The following is a 16,208-nucleotide window of genomic DNA, read 5'->3' as shown; positions in this document are numbered from 1 at the left end:
TTCAAAATCAATAATTATGTATTGATTCATGCCTAGAAATAGTAAAAAAAAAAACGTAGTCTACGCCATTCCGGTTATGTCTGTGACAAAACTACTTTGACTTTTTTATAAATTTGAGCAATTCTGCGTGGTTTCTGGAAATCCCAAGTAATTCTGGGAAATCAAAGTAATTCATGACATATTGCCAGTAATCCTGGTAATTCCATTTAGACTGGTCAGTAATCCTTGATGCTGGAAACCCCTTGGTTTTTCCACTTTTTGTTCAAAAGTGAATAGTAAAGCTTGAAAACATATTTCCTAAAATTGTTATACTTAAATTTTCAAAATATTAAATGTTCCTCCTTTTCGATTTTTTCTGAAAATTTCATGACATGGTTTGTCTTTATTCATTGCTATTCATTGCTACTAACTAATAGGATATGTTATATTTTTGTCAAATTTTTCAAACTTTTTTTTTATGTTATTCAATGAAAAACAGCAAATTACCATAACATTTTAAAGTATTTATTTAACTGTAAATGTAAGTTAAGAAACAATGTTTTGTATTGAAGAATGTAAGTACTTTACACACATTATTCAAGAATTTTGGACATTCATAAAAAAGTTAACATAATAATTGATTTACATGATGTAAAAATATAATCAAATCCCAAAGATATTTCAGATTTTTCAAACAAACATGAAAACAAATTAAAGGAAATGAGAAATTTAAAACATCAAACACTTTCAAGAGCCTTTTATCTTAGATTGTTTTCAATTTAACCACAATTTTCGTAAAGATAATTTGAATGAATTTGAAATAAATACTTTTATGTTAGTGTAATCCTGTGAATCTGAGACATGAAAAAATAAGAAAAATCTCGGGTTTCGGGAACTCCCGGTTTTGGAATATATACCGAGAATTCTGTCCAAGGATTTCCAAGAATGAACACATTAGACTAAATCAGTGTGTCTGTAACAGTATTAATACTTTAATGAATTCTTAGTTATTCCATGCTGTTTGGAATGTTAGGCTTTTTTTTATATTGTTTTATATAAATTAATTTACTGTTATGTTTGTATTAAAATTGATAAAGATTTTCTCTAAAATTTTCAATTCAAATATGAAATTGTGTTATGTTCCTTTGGGGTTTTAGTACCTACAATAATTATTTGAACAATTGAATAGTAAAACAGAAAAAAAAAACAATGAAATACAATTTTAGGAGCAAAAATGTTGTATTTTAAAACAAGTTTGTGAGCTTTATATAATAAACTTGGGCATCAATTTTCCCGTTGCCCACAATTCAGTAACTTCTGCCTAATGGGATGAAATCACTCTTAATAAAACTATAATTCATATTTTTATTTCAGGGAAGGTAAACTTAAACATCGTGAGTTAAATTTGTAGCATAGCTGATATGAAATAAATCAAAATTGATCATGTGATAAAATTTTCGCTAAACATTTCTCTCATAAGACAACAATACATTCTTACATTCACAAGGTATGGGAAAATCCAATTACGAGACAAACAAATTGACATATCGTCGTTGAAGATTTTTTTTTCTTTCTCTTCCTTATGTTCAAACTTGACAAAAACTTTAAACTAGGTTCAACCTTGACATTGTTATATAACTAATCATTTCGGAGGAATGAGGCTATAGTTTTCGCATTGGATAAATTTGTAGAAAAAAATATGTTCAAGGTTTCAGCTTAAATTGGGTATTATTTTTCACAGTGTACACAGCAACAGCAACAACAACAACAATCCACCTAAACAACCCCATTCTGGGGTGCAGCCGTTCCTTCAAATCTAGCTTAAGTAGAGAAACAAAACAAAAACCAGAATAGTGATAGTGTGTAAGAGTTTATATCTAGATAAGTATATTGCACGTTGCTGTTTCCAAGCTGTGTATATTGTTATCGGGAAAAGCACAATACACCCAGATGCGTAAGAAGAGGAAAATGGAAGCAAGTTTTCCACGAATCTTTGTTATTTTTGCAAGAGTCAAGAAAGCAAGATTAAAAAGAAGAAGAAGAAGATTTCTTGAGGGAGGGAAAAACCTACATTGAACTGGTGTTGGTGGTGTTGGTGATGCTTTCGGTTGATGCTCTTGCTCCAATGAACTTTTCGGTGGATTTTCCTCTGCACTATATCGAGAAGGAGAGCTTTGCTTGGAGTGGTGTTATTTTGCGTGGCTTTGTGAAAAGTAGTAGTTGTGGTGGTGGTTGTAGTGCTCTGCTAGTGGTGATGTTCGAGAGGGTGAGAGAGGGAGGGTTGTGTGTTTGTTATCAGGCAAATATGTGCACAATTTGCAACGTTTTTTTTTTTTCTTTGTGCGAGTATTTGTTGCTTCTCTAGACGTGCATCGTTACGCGCGAGCTTTGCAAACGATTTTCCCTTATTTTGGGTTGGGCGAGGAAATGTTCTTGAGCTTTTGCCAACTGAACGCAATCGGAAGCGGGAGCAAAAACAAAACTACGTGAATCTTCGTATGAACGTGCTCAATTCACGGGGGATTTGTGGTAGTCTTGCAACCGAGGTGTGTGTATGATACCGTGTTTGGTTGGCTCTTGTGTATGTTAAGGTGGAGTTTGATCGTTTAGATAGGTTTAAAATTTTCTTCACTAAATAGTTCAAACATTACAAATAAAAAAAAAACTGTTTGTTTTTCACTTTTCAAATACACTGCACCGCGCGGAAGGAAAGAAAGGGATTTTTGAAGGGGAAGTTTTAAAAACACAAGCGAATCGTGATGATTCGCCGAAAAACTTCTTTTTTGCGCACTTAAAAACTAAACCACGACAAAAAACAAGGAAAAACACAATGTCAGTAGCCAATTAAACGGACCTGAAAGTAAACAGGGCGAGAAAAAAGAACGCTTAGCGAATTTTGAAAAAGAGTAATGCCAAAATGAGAAAATGTACACCGAGAAAAATTAATGCTGGTAGAAGAAGAAAAAAACACAAACAACTTTACAGTTGGAAAAGGTAAAAAAACGACACAGAACAGGCAACATCCAATCTGAACAAGAACATATTCGTACAAAATATTATGCACCGAGATACTTCATCGGAAATTTTTACCTAGAAAAATGTGTTTTACTGGCCTGAATTAGAATCTGTATAAATACAAATATTCTATCAGTGATGATTTCGTTCTTCAAAATTGTAGGTTTTTTGATTTTTGTACAGATTTTTAACTGGATCGATCTTGAAAAAACATTTGTTTTATCATATATGTAGAAGAATGTTTTTATTACCTTTAAAACCCTTTTCAGGATTTGTAAATCTGTTTTGACTTTTAAAATATATTCCACTGTAAAGACATCAATTTTTAATGCAAACTACGTTTGACCATGGAACCTCTTGAACATCTGGGACCATGTATGTCACTCAAAAATCTGCCTAAATTTGGCTGTGGTAAAATTAGAATGTATTCATATCTTATATCTTTTGACAATTAAAACGGATTTAAAAAACATTGAAAAGAATTTTTAAGGTAAGAATATTCTCTACAAAACTGTTGAAAATAATAAATTGATGAAAACGCAACTTTAACCCATACAACATTTTTATTTAAACAGATGCGAACAAATCTCCGATGGGGTATCTACACAGTAAAAATAATCATGGTAATATGACATCTAAGAAGGGGTACATCTTTAATGTCCGAAAAAATGTGTAATTTTACCTCTGAAAATGTGTAATTTTACCACTTTTCTGGTGTAATGTCACGTTTTAAGTCTAAATTTAGGTAAAATTACATCATAAATGAGGTAATATTCAACCTTCCATAGTTACACCTTCCAAATTTACACATTTTTTTTACTGTGTGGGTTTATAATATTTTGCTCCAGCCACGCCGTGATAAAACTTAATAATATTATGTTTATTTTTTGTTTGTAGCATGTAGCCACAAACGAAGTTGATAAAGCACAAACTACCCAGATTCGAAAATTCAACAAACTTATATCCTTATCTAGTTAAAACAATGAATTTAATATTTGTAGGAATCAAGGGTCCTGATTGCTCCAAAAAGACTCAGTCACTCGCGAGCACAAATCTAGAGCGACGAAAAACTGCTCTGATGTATTCCTACCGTTTGTCACTTCCAAACCAATCGCTACCGAACTTTCTCTCTTTGCTCTCCCTTTCATTCAAATCGGGTAGTACAGCGAATGGTTCGGAGAGGCCGATTTCGTTAGTCGCTCAATGCTGACTGAGAATACTTTGTGATCGGCTTAGCTTTGATCATTTAAGAAATTGCTTAAAATCAATGATACCAATACTATTTTTTGCAATTTTGTAGTTTACACAACATCAAAGACACATTTGGCAGCAATTTCCACCAAAAGCAAAGCAATCCACATTAACGACCCCCGGGTCTTTTGTGGTCTCTGTTGCAAGTTTCTTCTCATTTCTAGGCGTCCGAAGGTTATGTGTGGTGAGTCACCCAAAACCTCTTTTACGCAAATGGACCGACGTTTTACTTCCCCATCCGATAGAAGGCGTGATCAGGCAAATCTCGTCTCGAAAAATGCCACCGGGTCCGTCTGGGATTGAACCCAGGCCATACTGGGGTTTAGAGGCTACCACGCTAACCACTAAACCACCGGACCCGACATTTCCACCATACCAAATTCTAATTGACGGCAAACTGTGGTGGTGCAGGCCAAATGAGCACCGCGCGCGGCCGCGCTGATATTTTTTTGGCTCTCTCCTCTCTGAGCACATTCGTGTATGACTCGGGTTGACGGACGGAGTAGAAAAAGAAATTCACGAAGTATTTGTTACGCTGAGTGAAGCGATTGAGCAAGCCGCTGGCAGAGAGCGAGTAGTGTTCGCTCGCGAATGGTTGCCTGCTCCAGTCGGCAAAGATTCATTCGGTGATGAGTGAGTGATTTCTGATCTTTGAACTGAAAATCAGGACCCTTGGTAGGAATTTGATTTAAAAGCCTTTTGTTAATGTATTATGATGCTTCGATTTTGGTGTTATTGAAATCTGCATTTAAATTAATTACACTCATATTATAGTGACTCTTTTATGCAATACACTGTGAAATTAATTTATTCTAATGTTTTTAAATTCGGATTTTTTTTCTCAATTCTTTTCAAAAATCTAGGTTATGTGTTTAGCAATCAAATGCTAATTTAAAAAAAACTTCTTTTTTCAGAAAGTGTCAATTTAAAACCTGTTTTTCTTGTGCGAGTAAAACTTTTGTTTTAATCACGTTCAAAAAAAATTGGAAGGAATCGCAAATCAAGTAAAATTTGTAAATGAGCCAAAGACAAAGTATAAACAAACAGTCCTGGTTATTCGTAATGTAAACATAACGTACGCTGGATAGACTGTGTAATTTTTTTTTCGATTTATTGAAACTTTGTTCTAATAATCTGATCACAAAACTGAGATCCATTTTTGATATCTGAGCAATCCTTAGAGATTTCGACCATCTGATTTTTTGCATTTTAAATCTGGCTCCAAACTATATTTTTCAAATTTATATGGAAATTTTGTTACCAGGGGGAGGGGATATTTTTCCATTTCTTTTGCGTAACGTAATAAAAAACGCTCCAGAAACAAAACAGAAAAAAAAGTTGAATTTTAGAATGTTGAAAATTTGGTAAGTTGAATATTACCTCTTTTTTGAGTAATATTACATAAAAAATGGGTAAAAATGTGAACCTGATGAATATTCATCAAAAACTGATGAATGTTCATCATTTTCTGGGGTAAAATAAATCTTTTTTTTTACACAGAATCTGTCACCATTCCCTGATGAATATTACCACCTTTTTTTTTGTAAAATCAATACTGTGGAACTGTGGAACACTGTTATTCATTTAAACATAACTCTGAAAAGGTACAAAAACTAAATTTAATTATTCTTATGAAAAAAAAAGTCTATCTGAGATAATTACAATTCGAAAATCTGCAATTTGCTATCAAAAATGGATAAGGTTTTGAAACAAATTAAAACATCTTTTGATGAGAACAACTTGATATTATGTGTGAGCTCGTAAACATAGCGCAAAGTTTTCATTTAAGGGGTTACAAACATGTAGAAAATCCCAAAATTTCATATTTCAAGAAATTATTGAAATCCACTAAAAAGATGATTTTCAATCACTCCTGTACGTTTCATGAAGATATTTCGTGAGTTAACTGAGTTAGCGAAGATTTAAGTTCAAAATTTTGTCATGCGCAAACCGAACTGTCAAAGTTTGTAAACGTTTTTCTCTAAACACCGAGTTAATTTACGGGTTCCACGATATCTTGAGATGGGATGGACCAAATTTGCTGAAATTTCGGATGAAGACTCTAAAGACATATTTCGTGTGCATGACGAAGCCCAATTTTAAAATTTTACTTTTTAAAAAAATACAAAAATCAAAAACTAACGATTTGTTATGTGAAAAACATAAAAAATATTTTTATCTTTTTTTTTAAATAAACTTTTTGAAAATTGGCATTCGTCATGCACACGGAAACGGTTTAACGAGTCTTGACCACAATTTTGAGCCGATTTGGTCAAAGAGGTGTTGAGATATCATGGCACCCGTTTCTGAAACTGCTAACTTCAAATAGCTATATCTCGGCAAAGATACAACCAAATGTCTTCAAATTTATTTAGGTAACAGATGAAAATGTACATTTAAATGCCCTGATATCAGATTAAAAAAAGTTTTAAAATGTGCTTATACCAACCTCGGACATTTTTGACGATTTACAGGTATGTAACCCCTTAAGTATAATTGATATGTGGGTAATTCTCCGCCAACTCACACAGCAGTTGCCCCGACCCCTCTTCGATTTGCGTGAAACTTTGTCCTAATGGGTAACTTTTGTCCCTGATCACGAATCCGAGGTCCGTTTTTTGATATCTCGTGACGGAGGGGCGGTACGACCCCTTCAATTTTTGAACATGCGAAAAAAGAGGTGTTTTTCAATAATTTGCAGCCGGAAACGGTGATGAGATAGAAATTTGGTGTCAAAGGGACTTTTATGTAAAATTAGACGCCCGATTTGATGGCGTACTCAGAATTCCGAAAAAACGTATTTTTCATCGAAAAAAACACTGAAAAAGTTTTAAAAATTCTCCCATTTTCCGTTACTCGACTGTAAAAAAATTTGGAACATGTAATTTTATGGGAAATTAAATGTACTTTCCGAATCTACATTGACCCAGAAGGGTCATTTTTTCATTTAGAACAAATTTTTTCATTTTAAAATTTCGTGTTTTTTCTAACTTTGCAGGGTTATTTTTTAGAGTGTAACAATGTTCTACAAAGTTGTAGAGCAGACAATTACAAAAATTTTGATATATGAACATAAGGGGTTTGCTTATAAACATCACTAGTTATCGCGATTTTACGAAAAAAAAGTTTGGAAAAAGTTGGTCGTCGTTGATCATGGCCGTTCATGGTCACCCGCAACAGACACGGACGACGAAACAAAGAGAAATGCAAAAAGTAACTTTTTCAAAACTTTTTTTCGTAAAATCGCGATAACTCGTGATGTTTATCAGCAAATCCCTTATGTTTATATATCAAAATTTCTGTTATTGTCTGCTCTACAACTTTGTAGAACATTTTTACACTCTAAAAAATAACCCTGCAAAGTTAGAAAAAACACGAAATTTTAAAATGAAAAATTTTGTTCTAAATGAAAAAATGACCCTTCTGGGTCAATGTAGATTCGAAAAGTACATTAAATTTCCCATAAAATGACATGTTCCAAAAATTTTTACAGTCGAGTAACGGAAAATGGGAGAATTTTTAAAACTTTTTTAGTGTTTTTTTCGATGAAAAATACGTTTTTTCGGAATTCTGAGTAAGCCATCAAATCGGGCGTCTAATTTTACATAAAAGTCCCTTTGACACCAAATTTCTATCTCATCACCGTTTCCGGCTGCAAATTATTGAAAAACACCTCTTTTTTCGCATGTTCAAAAATGGAAGGGGACGTACCGCCCCTCCGTCACGAGATATCAAAAAACGGACCTCGGATTCGTGATCAGGGACAAAAGTTACCCCTTAGGACAAAGTTTCACGCAAATCGAAGAGGGGTCGGGGCAACTTTTCCCGATTTCGTGTGAGTTGGTAGAGAATTACCCATGTACTAATTGCTGTTTTGAGCTAGAAAAGATATAGCTTTTATCATAAAATGAAGAGGTTCATCTAGCTATTTTAAAAATAATTATTTTGCAATAGTTGCCAAAATGCAAGCAAATATTTTGGAAGGTTGAAAATTTGGTTGGTTGAATATTACCTCTTTTTTGAGTAATATTACATAAAAAATGTGTAAAAATGTGAACCTGATGAATATTCATCAGAAAATGTTGAATCTTCACCAATTTCTGATGTAAATTAATAATTTTTTTACACAAATTCTGTCACCATTTCCTGATGAACATTACTATAATTTTTTCCTTGTATTCAATTAAGGCATATCAGAACATATTTTTTGGTTATGTCCTGATTTCGTTTAAAAATTGAAAAAAAATCCAAAGGTAAAGCTATAAACTTTGATAGAATAAACCAATAACAGGACAAAATATATGCATATAAGATCATTTAAATATGTGTTTAAAAATTAAATAGAATGTTCAAATAACCTTTGATTAAATCACAATGTTTGTTCCTTTTCTGATTGCGTTGCCTGTTCTGCAGTAGGGATCATGATCCAACACATTTGGAATGTTTACCAAACCGCAAATTAATACGTTTTTCACTTACAGGTTCGAAAACTTTTCCGACATCGACTCAGAGAAACAAAACGGAAAATATTGAAAAACACACCAACATATTTACAGTACTAAAACAAGTAAAAAGTAACAAAACACAGAATTGCCCCGTCGGCGGATAGAATTAAAGAGCAAAAAACGCAGACAAAACCACACAATCAAAAGAAGGTGTCACGTCCAGGAAGTGAGTTTTTCTCTTTTTTTCTTTCGAAAAATAATGTGGCCCCCACTTTTTGTGGGGGGTAAAGAGGTCTCACAAGGGTGCGAAAGAGTGAGCGTGTGTGCGATGAAAATCGAGACAATACTTGAGGGTGAGAGAAAAAAGTGCCACGTGTGCTAGTGGGTGGGTGGTGCTACAAGAAGTGCTTACAAGAAAAGTGTTGCCAACGGTTTTTTTTTTAATACTTCAGGAAGTGGAGAAGAAAATGGCTTCCCATGCGGTGTTGTGAGTGTGTCGATGAATGAATGGTTTGGGTGACTTAATGCGTGGTTTGAACGGTGCTATTTTAGTGCGTGTATATAATTTTCACATTACCAAGGACCTACCCCATCCCCTCTCCACCGAAGGATGGTGTGAAACTCCCCACGGGGGAGGTGGTGGTGAATAATGGGCATAGAAACAATTGTGTATTTATGTGTCACAACTCGTTTGAATAGCTGCCGCCTCAATGGAGGAGGAGGTGTTTTGAATAGTGTGTAAGAATGAGTGATGAAAGTGAGTGGGTGTTTTTTTTTCTTTGCTTTGTTTTCTTGTTGTTCAGGAAATAACTCTCATGAGGATATTATTTCCAGCCGTGGGAAGTTTATGGCCCAAGTTTTAACCGAGTGGCTTCAGCATCCGCAAACAAATCATTACACGGCTGCACAAAAAATGATGACAGCATCAACAAAAAACGATTTTCTCCCACAAACTTTTTCTTTTTTTTTGTCGAACTATGCTCCTCAAAAAATATCAAAGAAAGTCAGCAATGTCAAAATCGAAAATTGCTTGAATTTGTTTTGGAATAACTTGGAATTAGTAATAAATCGATTCCAGCTTCTGAAAATGCTGTGAAAAGCTTATAGTAAAAATTATTTTCCTAGAATCGGTTGAAAAGGTCCTATAAAAACCTGAACAACACAGCAAATGATAAGTTCTGGTAAATTTAAAAATAACTTCTTTTGATAATGTGACAGATGTATTTTTTTCTTATGTTGCACAAATCTTGTCTGTTCTTGTATAGTACCGTCATCAGGGGTGACATTGCGTCTGGGGGGTGAGATTCGGTCATACAAATTTCCACCTTTTTGTATGACCCAATGTCACCCTTGATGACGGTAATTTATATTTCTAAGAAAAATTGACCAGACCTATAAGCAATTTTCTATGAAATCGGCCGATTTCGACCATTTTCATATTTATTTTTTATTTTTTGCCTTAGCTCAAACTTTATGGGAGCCATCCCTAAGACCAAAGTGTCTCAATACAATTTTGGCAGCTGTTCAGACAAAACTGATACGTAAATATTCGAAAATCTGTTAGATTTATTTAAAGGAAATTTCTGATCAATTCTCTTCAAACAAATATTTTTTAAAATTTTGGAAACAAGACTAATATTTCAAATGGGCGTTATATTCAATGATGGGTTGTATTTCAGCAACCAGGTCAAATCTTCAATGCCAATTTAAAACACTATTTCAAAAGATCGTAAAACGGGAATTTCAGTTATAATTGAACTTTAAGTGACAAAATTGACAAAAATAAAAATCTTTGAAACGGTACACTTTATCAAAACATTTGGAATTCTTAGCATTCGATTGCAAATTTAGTTGAAGTCAACAACATTTCGGCTAAAATTTATTTTTTTCCAAAAAACACAGTTTTTTTTAAATCATAACTCGGCGGCAACAAAAATTTCGATACTTATCTATGGCTTGAAAGTTGCGGTTTTTTGTCTTTTAAAAAAAAATCAAAAAAATAAAAAAAAAAAAAGCAAAATATTGATTTTGGGAAACAACATTTTTGTGAAAAAAAAGTTAATTTAAAAATTGGATAAAATAATCGGTGTACCATTTTTAATAGTATTTACGAACCATTTTTGTATGGACAGCTTGTTTGAGTGAACCAATGCATTGGCTTCTTTGGTCATAGGGAAGGACCCCCCTGAAAGTTGAATCAAATATAATCCATTTCCGGTTTGGGTGGAGAATCGCTCCTTTTTATTTAGATGTAGTTTTTAATATTTTATAGGTAAAAAACTGTTCAGATTTATAATTTTTTAATCATAGGATATGTTGGATCAAATGATAAATTATCAAATATTTCAAAAAAATTACAGGTATTTGATTTATTTTAATGTAATTTAAAAATTTAGCTCTTTTATGTACAAGAGACAAATTTTTGGATCATCACCTAAAATTTCAGCCAATTTGGTTCATCCAGTTCCAAGACATTGTATATTGACAGCTCGCTTTGTGTTTTGCAAATTCTGCTGAAAAATTGCAAGCCAAATTAGGTGCAAAATTGAGAAAAACGAATTTTTGACAGTTTCTGTACGAGCTTTTTGTAAAATGTTTTAGGACTTTTACTTTCTAAAAAAAATATTAAGATTTTTTAGGTCGATTATGAACTAAAATATCCCAAAACAATTAAAAACCTCAGAGTTGAAACTGCATTAGTGAATTTTTGTTTTATTTTAATAGGGTGGATCAAAGAGATGAACCAGCCTCCGGCTGAAAACTCTATAATAAAGAATAAAAAGATTAAAAATAAGGTTGGATCATTCCATTTTCCCTAGAATGTTTCACAATTTCAAGATAAGCTTTCGCGTTTTGAGCTGCAGGGTTTTCGAAAAATTCATGTGACGATTTCAAAGTATTTTTCGATTTTACGGTTTTCGATTAAGATTTTATTTCATTTTTTTTTCTTGATGAATATTCGTAAATAGCATGTTTTTGTATAAAGAGTGATAGTCTGTAGTTATGGCAGTAGATGATAAATATATTTGATAAATAGTATTCTTCTATGCTACATGAGTATAAATGCATATTGAACTTATTTACAATCTCTACCAATAGCTCACCTTTAACATGATGCCATTGAATCGAATTACTACAGAAACATTAAAAGTAAGGAACATTAAGGTAAACTTACAAACGCACACACACAGACAAACGTCCAACCCAAAAACCCCACGGGTCGACGCAGAAGGCATGCTTTCTTCCACGACCCCGGGTTGAGTGCGTGGGTGGTGGTGGTGGTGCAGCAGTCCGTGCTCTGCCCTAATCTAATTACACAGCTGACGGTGGGTTGCACACCTGTCTCCTCATCCTCGTCATCCTTCGCTTGGTGGGCCAAGGTGTGAACCAAAACATTTACTTTGGACGAAAGTTGAAAAACACTTTGACTACGACTACGGAGGCTAGACGCTGCAGGTCAATTGCCAGGAGTCAGATTAAATGTAATAATGGCTTGTTGAATGCAGGTACTTATCCTTAATCGGCTCTAATTGAGATTCTTGCTTGGAAGAAGGAGCTCCCCTCCGGTACTCACCTGTAAAAAGGAACGGAGAAAACATTTGTTAGTGAAAATGGTTTGGAGGTGGGGAAGAAAGTATTTGTTCAATGGATTTGGGCTTGTAAATTTTTCGGTCAATTAATATTCAACTTTCAAGCTTTAACAACACAGTTAAAAAAAATGTAAATTTGTAAGCTGTAATTTTGCAAGGTTGAATATTACCTCTTTAATGATGTAATTTTACCTCAATTTAGACTGAAAAAGTGACATTACAACAGAAAAGTGGTAAAATTACACATTTCAAGAGGTAAAATAACACCTTTTTCTGACATAAAAGATGTACCTCTTCCCAGATGTAATATTACAATGATTTTTTTTTTCTGTGAATATCTTGAGCATTAGCTTAAACTTATTCAATTGTTATTTGATAAAGTAAAACTGTAATTTTTATTGATACTTTTAACAGAAATATTAAAATCGTTTTGTAAACGGCATTTATTCTGATAAAGTTCTCTTTTTACTGCACAGTAAAAAAATTCTTGGTTATATTACATCTGGGAAGGAGTACATCTTTTGTGTCAGAAAAAATGTGTAATTTTACCTCTGAAAATATGTAATTTCACCACTTTTCTGGTGTAATATCACTTTTTCAGTCTAAATTGAGGTAAAATTACATCATAAAAAAGGTAATATTAAATCATCCGAAATTACAGCTTCGAAATTTACACAATTTTTTTCTGTGTGGTTTCACATTATTTTGCAACGAATAGTCTCCAGAATCATTGAATTATTATTTTACTTTCAAATATTTTTTTTTAAATGATATACTCGCTTTAGGAAGGACATTCAGCCAAAAGCAGTTCAGCACTTGGAAGGAAATTGAAAAACCTTCAAGACAACCTTCAATGAAGTGACTCCCACGCTTCGTTCCTTGTGCGCTTCAGCGCATTTCCCGTTATGGGCAGGGTGTCTGCTTAGATACATTTATTTATTAATCTATTGCAGTTCCATCAACTGGGGCAATTCGGAACTACAGTCTCAATAGGGACAGCTGTTTGAAGAGCACTGCAAAGCTTGAAATTTGGAAAATGATGCACTATTTTTGTAGTTCTGTGTCTGTTCTATTCGAAACCAGTCAAAAATATACAAGGCTAAACTAGCTGTCACAATTAACCCAGTGTGTCCCGATTCGCCCCAGATGACGGTACGTACTGGTACTCAAAAAACTTCGGGATATCACTGAACAATATTTACCATTTTCGTTAACTTGGTAGAATCGTGTAAGCCAAATTAATTAACGCTTGAAATTCTTGTTTCTTCCCCCCAAATTGCTAGTATTTCTTACATGTTGATTGAATTGCTATCGATATTTTAAAGGATTATTTCCTGTCAATCACTCAGAATATATTTGTCGACTAATGTATGCTCCATTTTTCTTGTGTTTGTGTAACCACCAACACCAACCAGCTTCCACCATGTCCCGTTTCACCCAAGGCCAACGTTATGCAATATGAAATTTCTTTCTTCCCCTTTCAATTTCCTGTAAATATCAGGGTGACGCTAGGGTTGGTACCCACACAAACACAACAGCATCCACTCTCACCTCATCTTCATCCGATCGCATCAACCCCACCAGGTAAGCAACCCCAGTCGGGTAGCGAATTGAAAGATGGTGTTTTTTTTTATTCCGAAGAAAGGTGGAAAATACGTGGGCGAGAGAAAAATCTTCTCTTACGGCAACACTTGAGACGACACAATCAATGAGAACGTTATTTAATTGAAGGATGGCACAATATCGAACGGAAATGAAGTTTCGAGGAATTTGAACGAGCACTCTAAGGAAAAATTGAAAATGTCATAAAAGACAGTTTTTAAGTGCCAGTGACACGTGACATAAAGTACCGAACATTCCAGAATTCCCATCCCTGATGTCCTCAGCATAAAAGCAGCGACTGAGCAAACAAAATATAGTGACACCCACCGAACCATAACCATAAACAGGACTCACGCAAGCATAACATAAGCATGAAGTATTACGTCGTTCCAGCATCAGCAGAAGAGTTGCCATTCCCAGTGCGCGCACATCGGTGGGCTGCATTACACAATAATGTCCACAATTTCCGTCGACCTCAGCCGGTTTTTTTTTGTAAAGGGTCCACGAAACGACCGCTGCAAGGATCAACTCCCAACCACGTGCAACCGAAATAAATCCGGGAAATGCACGAACCAACGAGTTTTCGAGGGTTGAGATGGAAAAGTTAGTGCCATATTTCAACCAAAGCGTGGCCTTGTGGCGAAAATTAAATTGAGATGAAGTTTGTGTATTTTGTGCCACTTCAAAATTATAATAATCCTTTAAATTGCAAAAAAAATGTATATCGTATCGACACCAATTTCACCGATTGTTGTGAAACTTAGACTTATGAATTGTTGAAAAATGTATTTTTAAGGACACCCAATCTCAACAACTAAAGACCACTTTTGCTGAATTTATTTTATTTGTTTACTTGTCGCTTTATCAGTCATTTCCTTATTTTTTGATTTGCTTGAGCTCTGTCAAAAAATCTTAATCTAATGATACAATAAGAAAAACTGTTTCCATAAACCGAGGTGACATCTAAAACTTATAATGGTTACTGAACGATTGCCTGTGAAGAGAATTTGTTCAAAAAAAAATTGTAATGGGTAATTCTCTACCAACTCACACGAAATCGGGAAAAGTTGCCCCGACCCCTCTTCGATTTGCGTGAAACTTTGTCCTAAGGGGTAACTTTTGTCCCTGATCACGAATCCGAGGTCCGTTTTTTGATATCTCGTGACGGAGGGGCGGTACGACCCCTTCCATTTTTGAACATGCGAAAAAAGAGGTGTTTTTCAATAATTTGCAGCCTGAAACGGTGATGAGATAGAAATTTGGTGTCATAGGGACTTTTATGTAAAATTAGACGCCCGATTTGATGGCGTACTCAGAATTCCGAAAAAACGTATTTTTCATCGAAAAAAACACTAAAAAAGTTTTAAAAATTCTCCCATTTTCCGTTGCTCGACTGTACAAATTTTTGGAACATGTCATTTTATGGGAAATTTAATGTACTTTTCGAATCTACATTGACCCATAAGGGTCATTTTTTCATTTAGAACAAAATTTTTCATTTTAATATTTCGTGTTTTTTCTAACTTTGCAGGGTTATTTTTTAGAGTGTAACAATGTTCTACAAAATTGTAGAGCAGACAATTACAAAAATTTTGATATGTAGACATAAGGGGTTTGCTTATAAAAATCACGAGTTATCGCGATTTTACGAAAAAAAGTTTTGAAAAAGTTACTTTTTGCGTTTCTCTTTGTTTCGTCGTCCGTGTCTGTCGCGGGTGACCATGAACGGCCATGATCGATGACGACCAACTTTTTCAAAACTTTTTTTCGTAAAATCGCGATAACTCGTGATGTTTATAAGCAAACCCCTTATGTCTATATATCAAATTTTATGTAATTGTCTGCTTTACAACTTTGTAGAACATTGTTACACTCTAAAAAATAACCCTGCAAAGTTAGAAAAAACACGAAAATTTAAAATGAAAAATTTTGTTCTAAATTAAAAAATGACCCTTCTGGGTCAATGTAGATTCGAAAATTACATTAAATTTCCCATAAAATGACATGTTCCAAATTTTTTTACAGTCGAGTAACAGAAAATGAGAGAATTTTTAAAACTTTTTTAGTGTTTTTTTCGATGAAAAATACGTTTTTTTTCGGAATTCTGAGTACGCCATCAAATCGGGCGTCTAATTTTACATAAAAGTCCCTTTGACACCAAATTTCTATCTCATCACCGTTTCAGGCTGCAAATTATTGAAAAACACCTCTTTTTTCGCATGTTCAAAAATGGAAGGGGTCGTACCGCCCCTCCGTCACGAGATATCTAAAAACGGACCTCGGATTCGTGATCAGGGACAAAAGTTACCCCTTAGGACAAAGTTTC

General features: G+C 34.1%; 1 protein-coding gene across 4 annotated transcripts in view; it reads right to left on the bottom strand.

Annotated features, from left to right (window-relative positions):
- Positions 1-16,208, bottom strand: part of LOC120422105 (TLD domain-containing protein 2) — a 418,926-nt gene that overhangs the window by 301,857 nt on the left and 100,861 nt on the right. For 2 of the 4 annotated variants that reach the window (XM_052709789.1, XM_052709790.1), the window contains exon 1: positions 2,051-2,236. The exons of the other annotated variants lie outside the window; for them this stretch is intronic. The gene's annotated coding sequence lies outside the window, so the exon portion shown is untranslated. Of the gene's footprint in view, positions 1-2,050; positions 2,237-16,208 lie in introns of those variants that run through there. 4 annotated transcript variants of the gene reach the window in all.

Source organism: Culex pipiens, chromosome 3 (genome assembly GCF_016801865.2).
Source record: "Culex pipiens pallens isolate TS chromosome 3, TS_CPP_V2, whole genome shotgun sequence".
Classification (NCBI taxonomy): domain Eukaryota; kingdom Metazoa; phylum Arthropoda; class Insecta; order Diptera; family Culicidae; genus Culex; species Culex pipiens.
Note: the sequence above shows the minus strand (reverse complement) of the source record. Positions and strands in the feature narration are given on the sequence as shown.